The sequence below is a fragment of the Entelurus aequoreus genome, linkage group LG10, assembly GCF_033978785.1.
Source record: "Entelurus aequoreus isolate RoL-2023_Sb linkage group LG10, RoL_Eaeq_v1.1, whole genome shotgun sequence".
NCBI classification, from domain to species: domain Eukaryota; kingdom Metazoa; phylum Chordata; class Actinopteri; order Syngnathiformes; family Syngnathidae; genus Entelurus; species Entelurus aequoreus.
In genome coordinates this window covers 31,837,042-31,852,710 of record NC_084740.1, presented here as the reverse complement: position 1 = coordinate 31,852,710, position 15,669 = coordinate 31,837,042, and positions in this window count along the sequence as shown.

Sequence of the window (15,669 nt, the reverse complement as noted above, 5' to 3'; positions counted from 1 at the left end):
AATAACTTTATACTGCTACTACCAATAAGTAAATATAGTACAGTACAATCATAGGACACTTGCCCCTCCCTTGCAAATATTACAGTACAGAATCAGAAATACTTTATTAATCCCATTCAAGAGCAGACAAACATTACAGGGAGACAGAACAGGATCGCTGACGTGTCTGCCAACTGGCGCCCCTTACAAAAAAAGTGAGAAACAGGTCAACGCTGGGGATAAAACAATTTTTTTTTAAAAATATTCAGTCTAAGTCTGGGCCACTGGAGAGGGGTTCCAGACTGAGTGTCATGACTCGGTCTGTGGCGTGGTTGGTTCTCCAGTGGTGCAAATGAATTGGACCATACGTGGCGTGCAGGTGAGGATATGTTTAATATTGTAATGGCAATCTTCACCTTCAAATGTTCCAATTTATTGTCATTACTCAACAGGTTTGAGGGAGTGATCCTACGCAGTAGCAAACATTGTATATGAAGTGAGGTCCAGTCGGAAATCCAGTTTATGCATATTTATTAACGAATTTGCAGAGTGAATGAAACATACCAGGGATTATTGCAGTGATATTGTGTTATATGTTCTCCTGCCTGTTGCTGTTGTCTGCTGTGGTTTGCTGTTGTCTGCTGCTGTCTGCTGCTGTCTGCTGCTGGTAAGAACGGTTTGTGCTCCCACACCTGAGTCCTTTCTCGTTTGGCTCACCTGTGCTCATACATATGCCTTCCCCCCTGCACTGCTCAACCCAAAAAGCCCGCCACCTAGTGACAAAAGAAAGTAATGCCAACACAAAAATAAGGATGCCTTAAATGGCTCCTACACACCGGCCCCTAATTGTTTACATTGTAACAATTACTTGGAAGGGAGCCATTCAAATTCACTTTTACATGATTCTTATTCTCAATTATTTTTTTTTTTCGTTTTTTTTTTTTCTTTCATAATATCAAAATAAAAATATGTTGGCATTTATAGTTCATTAATCTTGAATCTTCATTAATCTTCAATTTCAGTATTTTGGAGGAGACATATCTTGGTTATTGGTCTTTCCAGTATGTTGTTTTTGGTCTTTAGTCGAACTGTGCGTACAAGACCTTTTGCATCAGGAATAGTTTCCAGTATTCTCCCCAGTAACCAGGATCCTCGTGGGGCAGTGGAATCGACCACCACCACAATGTCACCAGGGGCAAAACTTCTCTTGGCTCTGGTCCATCGCTGACGTTCTTGGATTAAAAGTAAGTATTCTTTTGTCCATCGTTTCCAAAAGAGATCTGCCATGTATTGTACTTGTTTCCATCTACGTTTGATGTACAGATCCTCCTTTACAAAGAGTCCAGGTGGCAATATTGGATTGGTTTTTAGCAAAAGAAGATGGTTTGGGGTCAGCGCTTCCAGGTCCATGGGGTCGTCAGAGGATTTGGTTATGGGTCGGTCATTTAAGATTGCTTCAATCTCACACATTAAAGTTTGCAATCCTTCATCATCAAGTACTTGTTGACGAAGAACAGAGCGCAATACACTCCGTATCATGCGGATTAGTCGTTCCCATACACCACCGTGATGGGAAGCTGCAGGGGGATTAAAGTTCCACTTTATACCTTGCTGTAGCATAGCGTTCTGGATTTTATCCTGATTCAAGCTGTTCAATGCTGTCTTTAATTCTTTTTCCGCTCCTACAAAGTTTGTACCATTGTCCGATCTCAGAGATGAAACTTGACCTCTTCGACAGATTAATCTCCTTAATGCATGGATACAGGAGTCTATGTCAAGTGTATGTGCAACTTCCAGGTGTACTGCCCTGCTTGCCATGCAGGTGAAAATTACACCATACCTTTTAACAAGACTTCGTCCTCTTTTGATTTCTATAGGACCGAAGTAGTCCACTCCTACATTCGTGAATGGAGGTTTGTCTGGTTGGATTCTTTCCAAAGGTAAGTCTGAAATTTTTTGCTCTCCGACTTTACTCCTCTGTCGTTTGCACACAATACAGTCATTTATGACTTTTCTTGCAGCAGAATTGGCTTTGATGATCCAATATTTTTTGCGGAGACAAGACAGCATGTAATTTCTTCCTGCATGTCCGAGTTGCTTATGGATGTGGCATAATAGTAGTGTGGATATGTGGAGGTCCTTAGAGAGAATAATCGGATGTTTGATTTCTTCAGGCATTGCTAGCCTATTCAGGCGACCACCTACTCTGAGAAGTCCATCCTCCAGCACTGGATCCAATTTGTACAAATGACTGTTTCTTTTGACATTTTTCTCAGTCTGTAGAACAGACATTTCCCCTTGAAATCATTCACCTTGACTGAATGAGATGACTGCATTCTCTGCTTGGATTAGATCTTGGGGAGATAAGCACTGTCCATGAAGTGTGGCTTTAAATACTTGCATCTCCTCTTCAATCTTCTTCTTTAATTTGACAGGATAATTTTCAACACTACTCACAGCAGTTTGAACTTCTTTTCTTTTCCTAGTCAGTTGCAAGAGTGTGGTCTTTACTTTTAAAAGCCAGGCTGTTGCAATCTTCAGTTTCATCCAGGATGAGAAGTAGTGGATGAAATAGTTAGTTGGGTTCAACTGACTTTTGACAATGGCATTTACTGTGATGCCAGGTTTGATCTCTGGATCATCAACAGATATTTTGGATTCAACTTGCAAGATTGGCCATTCTTGGCTTGCTTCCCAGAGAAAATCTTGTCCTCTTATCCAATTTTTGTAGCCTAGGAAGCGATCTGCTGTCAGCCCTCTTGATGCTGCATCTGCAGGGTTTTCCTTTGTGCTCACGTATCTCCATTGTGATATGTCGGTAGCATCCCTTACAAAAGAGACTCTGTTTGCTACAAATGTTTTAAAGCGTTTGGTTTCGTTGCTTATGTATTTAAGCACGGTTGTGCTATCCGTCCAGAAAAATGATTTCTCCAGTTTTAACTGTAGATCCTTTCGCAGCATTGTGTCAACTTTGAAAGCGAGGACAGCTGCAGCCAGTTCCATTCTGGGAATTGTCATTTGTTTTAATGGTGCCACTCTTGATTTTCCCATGATGAATGCAACATGCCCTTCTTTGTTTTTGTTTTCCAGTCTTAGATATGAGACGGTTCCGTAGCCACTCTCACTGGCATCCGAAAAGTGATGCAGCTGTGAGTGTGTGATTTGACCAAAGTGTGTAGGCTTCATGCACCGGTCAACTTTAAACTCCTTCTCCTAGCCATCCTGTCCACTGTTGAGAGAAAACGTGTGGTATGGTTTCATCCCATCCAAGCTTTTCCCTGCAGAGCTCCTGCATAATCATTTTGGCTGGCAGAGTAAATGGTCCTAGAAATCCTAAAGGGTCATATACAGAGCTGACCACAAACAAAATGCCACGTCTAGTGTGTGGTCTTTCTGGTAAAACAACTGTGAACTTGAACACATCAGTTTCCACACACCAGTGTAGTCCTAGGGCTCTTTCCATTGGTAGATTGTCCTTGTCCAAATCCAACTCCTTGATTTCTTTAGCCCTGTGCTCTTGTGGAATAGATGTTAATACAGCACGGCTGTTGCTGATCCATTTGGACAGAGTAAACCCACCCATTTGGCAGAGAGCAGTCAGATCTTTTACTAATTGTACTGCTTCTTGTTCTGTGGGAATCGAACGTAAACAGTCATCGACATAAAAGTTATGGCGTACTGTGTCTGTCACCTCAGGTGGAAAATGAGCTTGGTTGTCTTCAGCAGTTTTCCTCAAAGCGAAATTTGCACAACTTGGTGATGACACAGCTCCAAATAGATGTACCTTCATCCTATATTCAGTCACATCTTGCTGCATATCACCGTCAGGCCACCATAAGAATCTCAGGTAGTCGACATGCTTATCAGACACCTCAACCTGATGGAACATGGCTTTAATGTCTGCCATCAAGGCAACCGGTTCTTGTCTGAATCTGATGAGGACTCCGATAAGTGAGTTGGTAAGATCAGGACCCTGAAGTAGTTCACAGTTCAGTGATGTTCCTTTAAAGACTGCACCACAGTCAAAAACAACTCTTAATGTTCCTTTTTTTGAGTGGTGCACACCATGATGTGGAATATACCAGAGTCTTCCATCTTTTCTATTCAGCTGGTCTGCTGGTACCAATTCAGCATAGCCACTGTCAATCATATCTGTGAGGAAAGATGTATATTCTTTATGGAACTTTTCATTTTTGTTGAACTTGCGTTTCAGGCTCTGGATGCGTTGCTCTGCAATACAACGGTTGTTCGGCATGATGGGATCTTCTTCTTTAAAAGGTAAGTTTAAACAGTAATGCTCATCTTTAATCTTTGCAGAGTGACTCACAATATCAAGAAACTTTTCCTCTTCTCTTGACATTTCCTCTGTTTCCTTACTGGATCTTTCACTGAAATCTTGTTTGTACTGTTTGACTAATAACTCCTCCAGGTTTAGAATAGATATTCTATTGACATCAGCAACAGGGCAGCCATTATGCCTGCTGGTGTCATCTCCTTTTAAAGGACCATAAATGACCCATCCCAATAGGGTCATCACTGCGTATGGCCCATCCTCCTGGCTATTGACCACATCCCAGGGTTCCAGTACCTTAGAGGCATTCGTGCCAATGAGGAGGTCGATGTCAGAGTCAACTTCAGGTAATGTGATATGATTTAGATATGGCCAGTGTTTCAAATCCTGCTGTTTTGGAATATTGTGTGGTGAAACTGGCATGGTTTTGTGTGTAAATACATCAGGCAATTGAATAAAGTCATTCGTATTTATCCCGGCTATTTCCAGTCCAGTGATGTTGTAGCTGGTTTCGGGTTTCACTTGATTCATGGTTTTGAGAAGGATGTTTGTTCTTTGTCCTGTAATGTTCAGTCTTTGCATCAGTTTTTCTGTGCAGAATGTGGAGGTGCTTCCATGATCCAAAAATGCACATGTTTGTATTACTGTGTCTCCCTTGTTGCTTTTAACTTGTACAGGTACAATGGAGTAGATGGAGGAGTGGTTCCCGGCCCCAATATGACCACAAGTATGCTTGGGAGGTGGGACAACAGCATTGGTTCCAATTGATTTGGTTTGTGTTTGTTCTGTCTGTTCAATGTGGAGTATTTGTGGATGTTGTTGTTTACAGATTTCACATAATAGAAGATTTCTGCAGTCTCGACTTAAATGTCCTATTTTCAGACAGCCAAAACAGACTCCTTTTTCCTTTAAGAAGTCTATTTTTTCTTTGTGCTTCTTCCTCTTGAATTGTGGACAGCACTCCAGTGTGTGACCACTCTTCTTACAGAACAGACAACTGTGAGATTTGACAATCACATTCCTTTTTCCTTCATTTGACTCCACAGTTTCTATGGGTATTAATGTTGTTGCAAAGCTGCTTCTTGGACTTGACTTTCCTCTTGGCATAGGGACGGATGAGGGTTTGACAGTTGATTGCTTATGGTCCTGAATGTTCCCAAACAGTGGATCAGAGAGTATTTTGACTTGTTTTTCAATAAAGTTCACAAGGTCTGGGAAAATGGCACGATGGCCTTGCTTCTCCTGTAGGTCACAGGCCTTGTTCCTCCACTGCTCTCTGAGCTTGTGTGGAAGCTTTAGGATGATGGTCCTCATATTAGAAACAACATTCATTTCTTCCATATAGGCCAGATTTTCCATTGCATTGGAACAACTTCTGAGGAATAGAGAGAATGCTCTCAATCCTTTTATATCCTCCAATTTAATTGTTCCCCAGGAAAAAGCCTTTTCCATATATGCTGTTGCAATATGATATTCATTACCAAAATGTTCCTTGAGTAGCTGTCTTGCCTTCTGGTAGCCCTGGGACGGAGGCATATGTTGGCAACTTTGAACCAGCTCTTTTGGATGCCCTCTAGTATATTGTTACAAATAATGCAAACAGTCATAGGTGTCACACTTTTTCTCCACTCCATATTCAAATGCCCTTATAAAGGTTTCATACTGAAACGGATCTCCATCAAACACAGGTACGTCTCTTGATGGTAAAGAGGAATGGACATTCTGCTTAACCAATAAGGCATTGAAATCATGTTGTGCTTTTAGTAAATCAAGAATGTGATCTTGTTTGATGGCATTTGTGACAGGGGATGTAGTGTGACCTGTATGACCTTTAACATCCTCTTTTTTCATTGGTACAGTTGATTTTGACAGATTGTCAGTTTGCATTAAAGAGTGAGCAGCCTGTCTTGGAGTCATGTAATGAGCTTCGGTATATTTTTCATATATGAATTGTTTTGGCTTCCCAACCTGTGTGTCAGATAGGGGCATTGTTTTCTTTGGAGCAGCAGCTACCTTGTGTGATTCAGAGCTCATTCTTGACAGTCTTGATCCTTCCCTAGATCCCATGGTTGCAAAAACTTGCTCCCTTGCATTTGCTGCTGCCAGCTTGGTTTCCATTTCCAACTTTTCCTTTTCCATTCTGAGTTGTTCCTGTTGTTTTGCGAATTGTTCCTGTTGTTTTGCGAATTGTTCCTGTTGAATTCTTTGTTGTGATTCAATCTGATGTTTTTTCTCCAATGCAGCAGCTTCTGCCATTAGAGCAGCCTTTTCGGCCTGGGCTCGAATGCGAGCAGATGAGGTAGAAGAGGTTGTTGATGTTATGGAACTGCGTGTGATTGAGACATTCGATGCCCTGTCCTGGGCTCCAATATCAGAAAGTGGACACCATGATGAACATAAATGTTCATCATGGGCAAGTGGGACATGCATTTCATCTTGGACTTGCGTTTCAACTGAGCCATGTGTTTCAGAGACATGCAATTGGGACTCCTCTTCCACAGGGGCAGTGTCATGTGTGGTTAGCTTTTTCACTTCTGATAACCATTCATGCACAAGTTTTATGAAACCTTCGAGTATCTTAATCTTTTCTTGGAACCAGTCATTTTTTCTATCAAGTTTCTCTTCAGGCAATGGTAAGGCAATCAATGAGGAATGATTTTCCCTTGCCTCTCCACACAAATAAATCAATTCATCCAAGTAACCCCTTACAGCATTTGCATTTTCATCATTTTCATTTGAATGCATGAGTTGTTTCATTGTGTCCCTTATTTTAGCAGCTTTTTTAACACATGCTCCTATTGCTTTATGATACTTGTCAACTTTCATTTCCAAGCTTTTGGCAGTATACGTTATGGCTCTTTTTCCCTTTCCAAAATATTGTACATTTTCCTTTTCAGGATCCACATCTTTGCCACCAGACATAATTGGCCAAGTCCCTTGTGCTGCTTTCAGCTCCACACAACTCACCCAATAGAGCTGGCAGGTGTTTCCAATCACCCTGGCTGATGAGCAGCAGCGTGGCCGTGGCACAGTTTGTCCTCTTGCGGCTTTTTGATGTCCTTCGGTGTTCTTCTTGTTGTCCTTTTCACTCGAAGAGCACCGTTCTTACTTGACTGTAATGGCAATCTTCACCTTCAAATGTTCCAATTTATTGTCATTACTCAACAGGTTTGAGGGAGTGATCCTACGCAGTAGCAAACATTGTATATGAAGTGAGGTCCAGTCGGAAATCCAGTTTATGCATATTTATTAACGAATTTGCAGAGTGAATGAAACATGCCAGGGATTATTGCAGTGATATTGTGTTATATGTTCTCCTGCCTGTTGCTGTTGTCTGCTGTGGTTTGCTGTTGTCTGCTGCTGTCTGCTGCTGTCTGTTGCTGGTAAGAACGGTTTGTGCTCCCACACCTGAGTCCTTCCTCGTTTGGCTCACCTGTGCTCCTACATATGCCTTCCCCCCTGCACTGCTCAACCCAAAAAGCCCGCCACCTAGTGACAAAAGAAAGTAATGCCAACACAAAAATAAGGATGCCTTAAATGGCTCCTACAAATATTTTAACTCAAAAGGGGATTAACAAAAAGCGCGCACAAAGGCGGAAGTACAAAACGTGGCTATGAAAATAAAACACTATAGCACAAAGGCAAAAAACTATGAACAATAACAAAACTTACTTGACATGAGAAGAGGGGCATAAAAAAGAGCAGCATGGATCATGAGGGTGAACAGAGTGGCAGGAGTGTGATGTCGCCAGGACGAACAACAGAAACCGAAAAACTTATATAGTGACATGATCAGTGGAAACAGGTGCGTGACTCTAAACGTGAACAGGTGCGTGACATGACGATGTGAACCAGGTGAAACTAATGGTTGCTATGGTGACAAATAAAAGTGCACAAAAAGTCCAAAACCAAAACCGAACATGACTAAAACAAAACATAATCACAGACATGACAGAGCCCACCCCCCTTACGGACAGATCCCAGATGTCCAAAACAAACAAAACAAGGCAGGATCGAGAGTCATGGGAGGGCGGGAGGGGGCCATGGCGGTGGGTCGCCAGACCAGGTGTCCCCAAATCCACCGGGGAAGGATCAGGTGGCGGCGACGCATAGACTGCCGCTGTACCTGACGAGGTGGGCGACACGGGAATGGCCATATCCATGGCCGACGAGGAGGTGGACGCACTTGGCGTGGCGGCCGACCAGGTAGTGGCCACATCCGTGGCCGACGAGGAGGTCGGCGTACCTGGCGTGGCGGACGCCCATGGACTGGCCACATCCATGGCCGACGAGGTGGATGCGTCGTCATCGTGGCAGACGTGGAAACTGCAGATGAAGCAGGTGGCGAAGCTTGGCGTGGCACGTCGGGCGGCGAAGCTTGGCGTGGCACGTCGGGCGGCAAAGCTTGGCGTGGCCATGGTTGGTCTTGGCATGGTTGGTCTTGGTCTTGGATTTGGTCTTGGCATGGTTGGTCTTGGACTTGGTCTTGGCGTGGGGGGTCTTGGTCTTGGCTTGGACTTGGGGGATCTTGGTCTTGGCTTGGACTTGGGGGATCTTGGTCTTGGCTTGGACTTGGGGGATCTTGGTCTTGGCTTGGACTTGGGGGATCTTGGTCTTGGCTTGAGGGGTCGCGTCGCGACTGGCGGCACTTGGCGTCGTGAAGCTGCGACTGGCGGCACTTGGCGTCGTGAAGCTGCGACTGGCGGCACTTGGCGTCGTGAAGCTGCGACTGGCGGAGCTTGGCGTCGTGAAGCTGCGACTGGCGGCGCTTGGCGTCGTGGAGCTGCGACTGGCGGCGCTTGGCGTCGTGGAGCTGCGACTGGCGGCGCTTGGCGGCGTGGAGCTGTGACTGGCGGCGCTTGGCGGCGCTTGGCGGCGTGGAGCTGCGACTGGCGGCGCTTGGCGGCGTAGAGCTGCGACTGGCGGCGCTTGGCGTGGAGCTGCGACCGGTGGCGCTTGGCGTGAAGCTGCGACCGGTGGCGCTTGGCGTGAAGCTGCGACTGGTGGCGCTTGGCGTGAAGCTGCGACTGGTGGCGGTTGGCGTGAAGCTGCGACAGGTGGTAGCTTTGGTGCTGCGACAGGTGCTAGCTTTGGTGCAGGTGGCCTAGCTGGGGGTTGCGGCTTGGCAGGTCGAAAGACTGGTGGCGGCCGTGCTGGTGGCTGTGGCTTGGCGTGACGAAAGACTGGTGGTGGCGGCCGTGCTGGTGGCTGTGGCTTGGCGTGACGAAAGACTGGTGGTGGTGGTCGTGCTGGAGGCTGTGGCTTGGCGTGACAAAACTTAGCGACCCCACCAGAACAGTTCCCAGCCCTAGCCCCCCCCCTCAAGGAGCGGATCCCAGACGAGCTCCCCGCGGTCTGGAACCGTCTTTTGGGGTGGGTGGAGGGAGGTCAGGAGGGGGGCAAAATGTCTTTCCTTCCCCCCCACCTGGGCTTTTGTGGGTAAAAAAAAAGAATTGTTTCTTGACTTGGGTGTGACTTGAGTCCTGGGGGGCGGGTCATGAAATTTGGGTGGCTTGGCTTGACAGGAGCTGATTTCTAAAAACATGTCCTGGTAATGTCTTATCATGTTTTTAGAGTCCTTGGTTGGAGGCGGGTGATCAAAAGAAAAATAATTTAGAAAAAAAAAATCCTGGTCTGTGATGTCATCCTGGGTAAGCCGGGCAGGCTGCGGCCCATTTCCGCCCGGAGGGGGAGGAGCTTGCGGGAGCGCCGCGTGCTGTCCGCTCACCTTCCCTGACGTTCTTGGTCTGGAGCGCCGCTTTCGGGACAGGGATGACGCGCCAACGTCCCCGGGCCAAACGGAGCTGATCGGCACCAGTTTGCCGGTCGGACCCCACATGAGGTCCTTGCGCTCCATGGGGGAATAGCGAAGTGTCTCGGCTTCCATGGCGCGCAGGACCTCCCACGTTCCTTCGTCCAAACTTGCTGGAGAACTTTTTTGCTGGCGACATCTGTCCTGACTCGGTCTGTGGCGTGGTTGGTTCTCCAGTGGTGCAAATTAATTGGACCATACGTGGCGTGCAGGTGAGGACATGTTTAATATTTTAACTCAAAAGGGGATTAACAAAAAGCGTGCACAAAGGCGGAAGTACAAAACGTGGTTATGAAAAAAAAACACTATAGCACAAAGGCAAAAAACTATAAACAATAACAAAACTTACTTGACATGAGAAGAGGGGCATAAAAAAGAGCAGCATGGATTAATTTAGTCTGGTGTTCTACAAATAAAAATGTTTCAAAGTTGTAAAATATAAAGTACATTTTTGTATTACTGTGTCTTGCTCAAGGACACAACAGATGTGGCGCGGTTGGGAGAGTGGCCGTGTGCCAGCCACCTGAGGGTTCCTGGTTCAATCCCCACCTTCTACCATCCTAGTCACGCCCGTTGTGTCCTTGGGCAAGACACTTCACCCTTGCTCCTGATGGCTGCTGGTTAGCGCCTTGCATGGCAGCTCCCGCTATCAGTGTGTGAATGTGTGTGTGAATGGGTGAATGTGGAATAACTGTCAAAGCGCTTTGAGTACCTTGAAGGTAGGAAAGCGCTATACAAGTATAACCCATTTATTTATTTATTTATTTATTTTTACAAAAATGTGGATTTAAATTCTAACCAAAAATAATAAAAGTAATAATAATCCTTTTCATTTGTAGAACTCTTCTAAACACTAGAATGAAAAAGACAGTAGCATTAACGTATAGTTAAAATCATCCTATAAACAGCTTTTTTAATCATAATTTTTTCAATATTTATGTTTTTTTTTTGTTAGTTTTTTTACAAAGATTAGATCTTAATTTTTTTAAATAATAAATAATAAGAATCTTCATTTCTATTTGTAGAATTTTATTTTAGAGGTTACTCAAATACAGCTACAATTAACTTCTAAACATAATAAACATAGCATGAACATGAATTACATGTAATTTAGTTTTTATATTTAAATATTTTTATTGTATCTTTTTTCCTTTGTACAAAAATGTAATTCATTTTTTTTATCTTTAACAAAATAGTATCAGTTTCACAATAGTACCAGTAGAAACATTAAAAGGGATACAACAGTTGGGTAACTAATACAGTAAATGCAATATTTACAGTATTTATGCATTATATCGGTATGCAAATAAACCAAAGAAAGAGACTAAAAGTTATTATATTCTTTTCTAAATATTATAAAATAAAATGTTATTCAAAAAAAAATAATTTGGGGCTTTCTTCGCAATAATAGCTTGAGTATGTTACCACTATGGAACATCTTCAGGCCACAATAAGCTGTGATGACATGTTGTCAAACTGACGAGACGAGTCATCAGGTTTAAAAAAACAGCAAAGTGCCAACAGACTGACGGCAATCATTTCAAAGTGAGAATAAATTATGGCTATCAAATAGATATTTACACTCAGGCTCACTATTTTATTGTTTTTGGCCGAAAGCTGTGAGTAAATCCCAGTCACCCTAAATTACTTTAAACAGAGTTGGTGCTTTGACACCAAAAATAATCCTCTAGAAGTTTGCAGAAGATGACAAGTACTACAGTGAGATACCTACTGTACTACTACTGCGTAATAAGTCGCCATCATACAGGTGTTAATACTCATGCTTGGATCTTGTAAACTTGCACGATATTAAAGACAATTGAGTGCAAAGGTTTTTTTCCGATGTGTGAAGGTGATGTGTGAATCTGCAAAGACAAAAGGCTTGTCTTGACACAACGTGAGTGAACAAGAAGTTGGCTCGGCACGTCGGCGCCACAGATGGAGGAATTATTTACCGTGCCTCCAGGTGCGCCTGGCTGTTCCGCTTGCGAGGATTATCGATGACACGAGCGGATCTCATTTCACGGTTGGGTAGACGTGACATGTAAGAATGTTGTAAATATCTGCTGTGGATTTGATGCGGTCACACACCATTTATCTGTGATGTCATCATACAGGAAGCTAATTTATCCTGGACCGATAAAGGGGAACTGCCAATTATCATGGAATTGTGCCGATCATTCACAATCCCTATTCAAGGTAAGACAAAAACAAGTATGTCTTTCTTTTTTCATACATTCTAATTTGTAATATATGGCTAGTACGAGGTGGCTAACAATGCACCCATAAAGCCCTCTAAAAACCATCCAAAAACCACCAACAATACTCCATTTACATCTCGTGACCTTCACATTAACCAAGTATTAGGAATATTGCTATTACAAGTGGTAATGCTGAGCAAATACTTTTAGCGGTGCTGTAGTCACAGAGAGCTAACTAGCGTATGCAGCTATTGACATACTGAGCCGGTAAGCAGCTGCATCACCTCTGAGTTGGTGAAAGTTAATTTCTAGATTATAAATCATGCCATTAGAATGTTGTAGACATAAACAGAGAAGTTGGTCAACTTTGACATTTAACTTTTTTTCCAAGATGGCTGCGCTTCAGAGCAGCGGCTTCGTGCGAGCGCTCCTGGAAGTGTAGACCGATTTGGCAAAAATACCCCTCAATTCAGTCAATTTCATGGCTGGCTCACAGCGTGTTCACTCCGTGATCACTTACGACCGACTTACGATTCTGGATGTGGAGAGATCGGGCCATTTTGGGCTGAAAGATGCGTGTACGGTGGACCTACTCGCTAGCTTGGGAATTCTTCGCGAGCTACATCCAGCAGTGGCCTTTGAAGCAGCGGCGTCTACTACCAGCGGAGACCGTCAGCGAAAGAGACGTAAGCGGTGCGCTCGGAAGCAGAAGCGGGGGTGTCGGGCGGGGCTAACAACAAAGCTAAATGCGTTGTTGTTAGCGGGGCTAACGAAAAAGCTAAATGCTAATCCACAAAGAAGCGCTAATAAGGAGTCTGTTAAGATAGAACTAGCCAGCGCCAGGCTGGATAATCCCTGCACACATAGCAATTCTTCTAGAATAATATACAACTCACATAATGTTCTTTCTGCGTCAGAGGTGGACATGCATTTTACTGAGGTGGCAAACAATCTAAAAATTCCTGTCATATCAATTCCTAGATATGGTCGAAATTATTTAAAGTGCACTATGCATAATAAACGTAACATTATTAATATTGCTACTACGGATACTTTCAACAAAAGCTCCTCAAAACAGCCCACTACCTATAATATGGGCTTTTTAAACATAAGGTCATTGTCTTCCAAAACGTTATTAGTTAATGAAGTCATCAGAGACAACAATCTTGATGTCGTTGGTCTAGCCGAGACCTGGCTCAAACCAGACGATTTTTTTGCGCTGGGTGAGGCGTCTCCTCCTGGCTATGCGGGAACGCATATTGCCCGCCCCATTAAAAGGGGTGGGGGTGTTGCACTAATATACAACAAAAACTTTAGCCTTACCTCGGACCTAAATAATAAATATAACTCGTTTGAGGTGCTTACTGTGAGGTTTGTCACACCGCTGCCTCTGCACCTGGCTGTCATCTACCGCCCCCCAGGGCCCTATTCGGACTTTATCAATGAATTTTCAGAGTTCGTTGCTGATCTAGTGACGCACGCCGACAATATAATCATAATGGGAGACTTTAACATCCATATGAATACCCCATCGGACCCTCCATGCGTGGCGCTCCAGACTATAATTGATAGCTGTGGTCTTACACAAATAATAAATGAACCCACGCATCGCAACGGTAATACGATAGATCTAGTGCTTGTCAGGGGTGTCACCACCTCTAAAGTTACGATACTCCCGTACACTAAAGTAATGTCCGATCATTACCTTATAAAATTCGAAGTTCTGACTCATTGTCAACAAACTAATAATAATAATAATAACTACTATAACAGCCGCAACATTAATACTGCCACAACGACGACTCTTACTGACCTACTGCCTTCAGTAATGGCACCTTTCCCAAATTATGTGGGCTCTATTGATAACCTCACTAACAGCTTTAACGACGCCCTGCGCGACACCATTGATAGTGTAGCACCGCTAAAGCTAAAAAGGGCCCCAAAAAGGCGTACCCCATGGTTTACAGAAGAAACTAAAGCCCAGAAATTATCATGTAGAAAGCTGGAACGCAAATGGCGTGCGACTAAACTTGAGGTTTTCCATCAAGCATGGAGTGATAGTTTAATAACTTATAAACGCATGCTTACCTCAGCTAAAGCTAAATATTACTCAAATCTCATCCACCTCAACAAAAATGATCCTAAATTTTTGTTTAGTACAGTAGCATCGCTAACCCAACAAGGGACTCCTCCCAGTAGCTCCACCCACTCAGCAGATGACTTTATGAATTTCTTTAATAAGAAAATTGAAGTCATTAGAAAAGAGATTAAAGACAATGCATCTCAGCTACAACTGGGTTCTATTAACACAAATACGACGGTATATACGACGGACATTGCCCTCCAAAATAGTTTCTCTCTCTTTGATGAAATAACATTGGAGGAATTGTTAAAATGTGTAAATGGGACAAAACAAACAACATGTCTACTTGACCCAATTCCTGGGAAACTTATCAAGGAGCTTTTTGTTTTATTAGGTCCATCAGTGTTAAATATTATAAACTTATCACTTTCCTCTGGTACTGTTCCTCTAGCATTCAAAAAAGCGGTTATTCATCCTCTACTCAAAAGACCTAACCTCGATCCTGACCTCATGGTGAACTACCGGCCGGTGTCCCACCTACCGTTTATCTCGAAAATTCTCGAAAAAATTGTCGCACAGCAGCTAAATGAACACTTAGCGTCTAACAATCTCTGTGAACCTTTTCAATCCGGTTTCAGGGCAAATCACTCTACGGAGACAGCCCTCGCAAAAATGACTAATGATCTATTGCTAACGATGGATTCTGATGCGTCATCTATGTTGCTGCTTCTTGATCTTAGCGCCGCTTTTGATACTGTTGATCATAATATTTTATTAGAGCGTATCAAAACACGTATTGGTATGTCAGACTTAGCCTTGTCTTGGTTTAACTCTTATCTTACTGACAGGATGCAGTGTGTCTCCCATAACAATGTGACCTCGGACTATGTTAAGGTAACGTGCGGAGTTCCCCAGGGTTCGGTTCTTGGCCCTGCACTCTTTAGTATTTACATGCTGCCGCTAGGTGACATTATACGCAAATACGGTGTTAGCTTTCACTGTTATGCTGATGACACTCAACTCTACATGCCCCTAAAGCTGACCAACACGCCGGATTGTAGTCAGCTGGAGGCGTGTCTTAATGAAATTAAACAATGGATGTCCGCTAACTTTTTGCAACTCAACGCTAAGAAAACGGAAATGCTGATTATCGGTCCTGCTCAACACCGACATCTATTTAATAATACCACCTTAACATTTGACAACCAAACAATTAAACAAGGAGACTCTGTAAAGAATTTGGGTATTATCTTCGACCCAACTCTCTCGTTTGAGTCACACATTAAGAGTGTTACTAAAACGG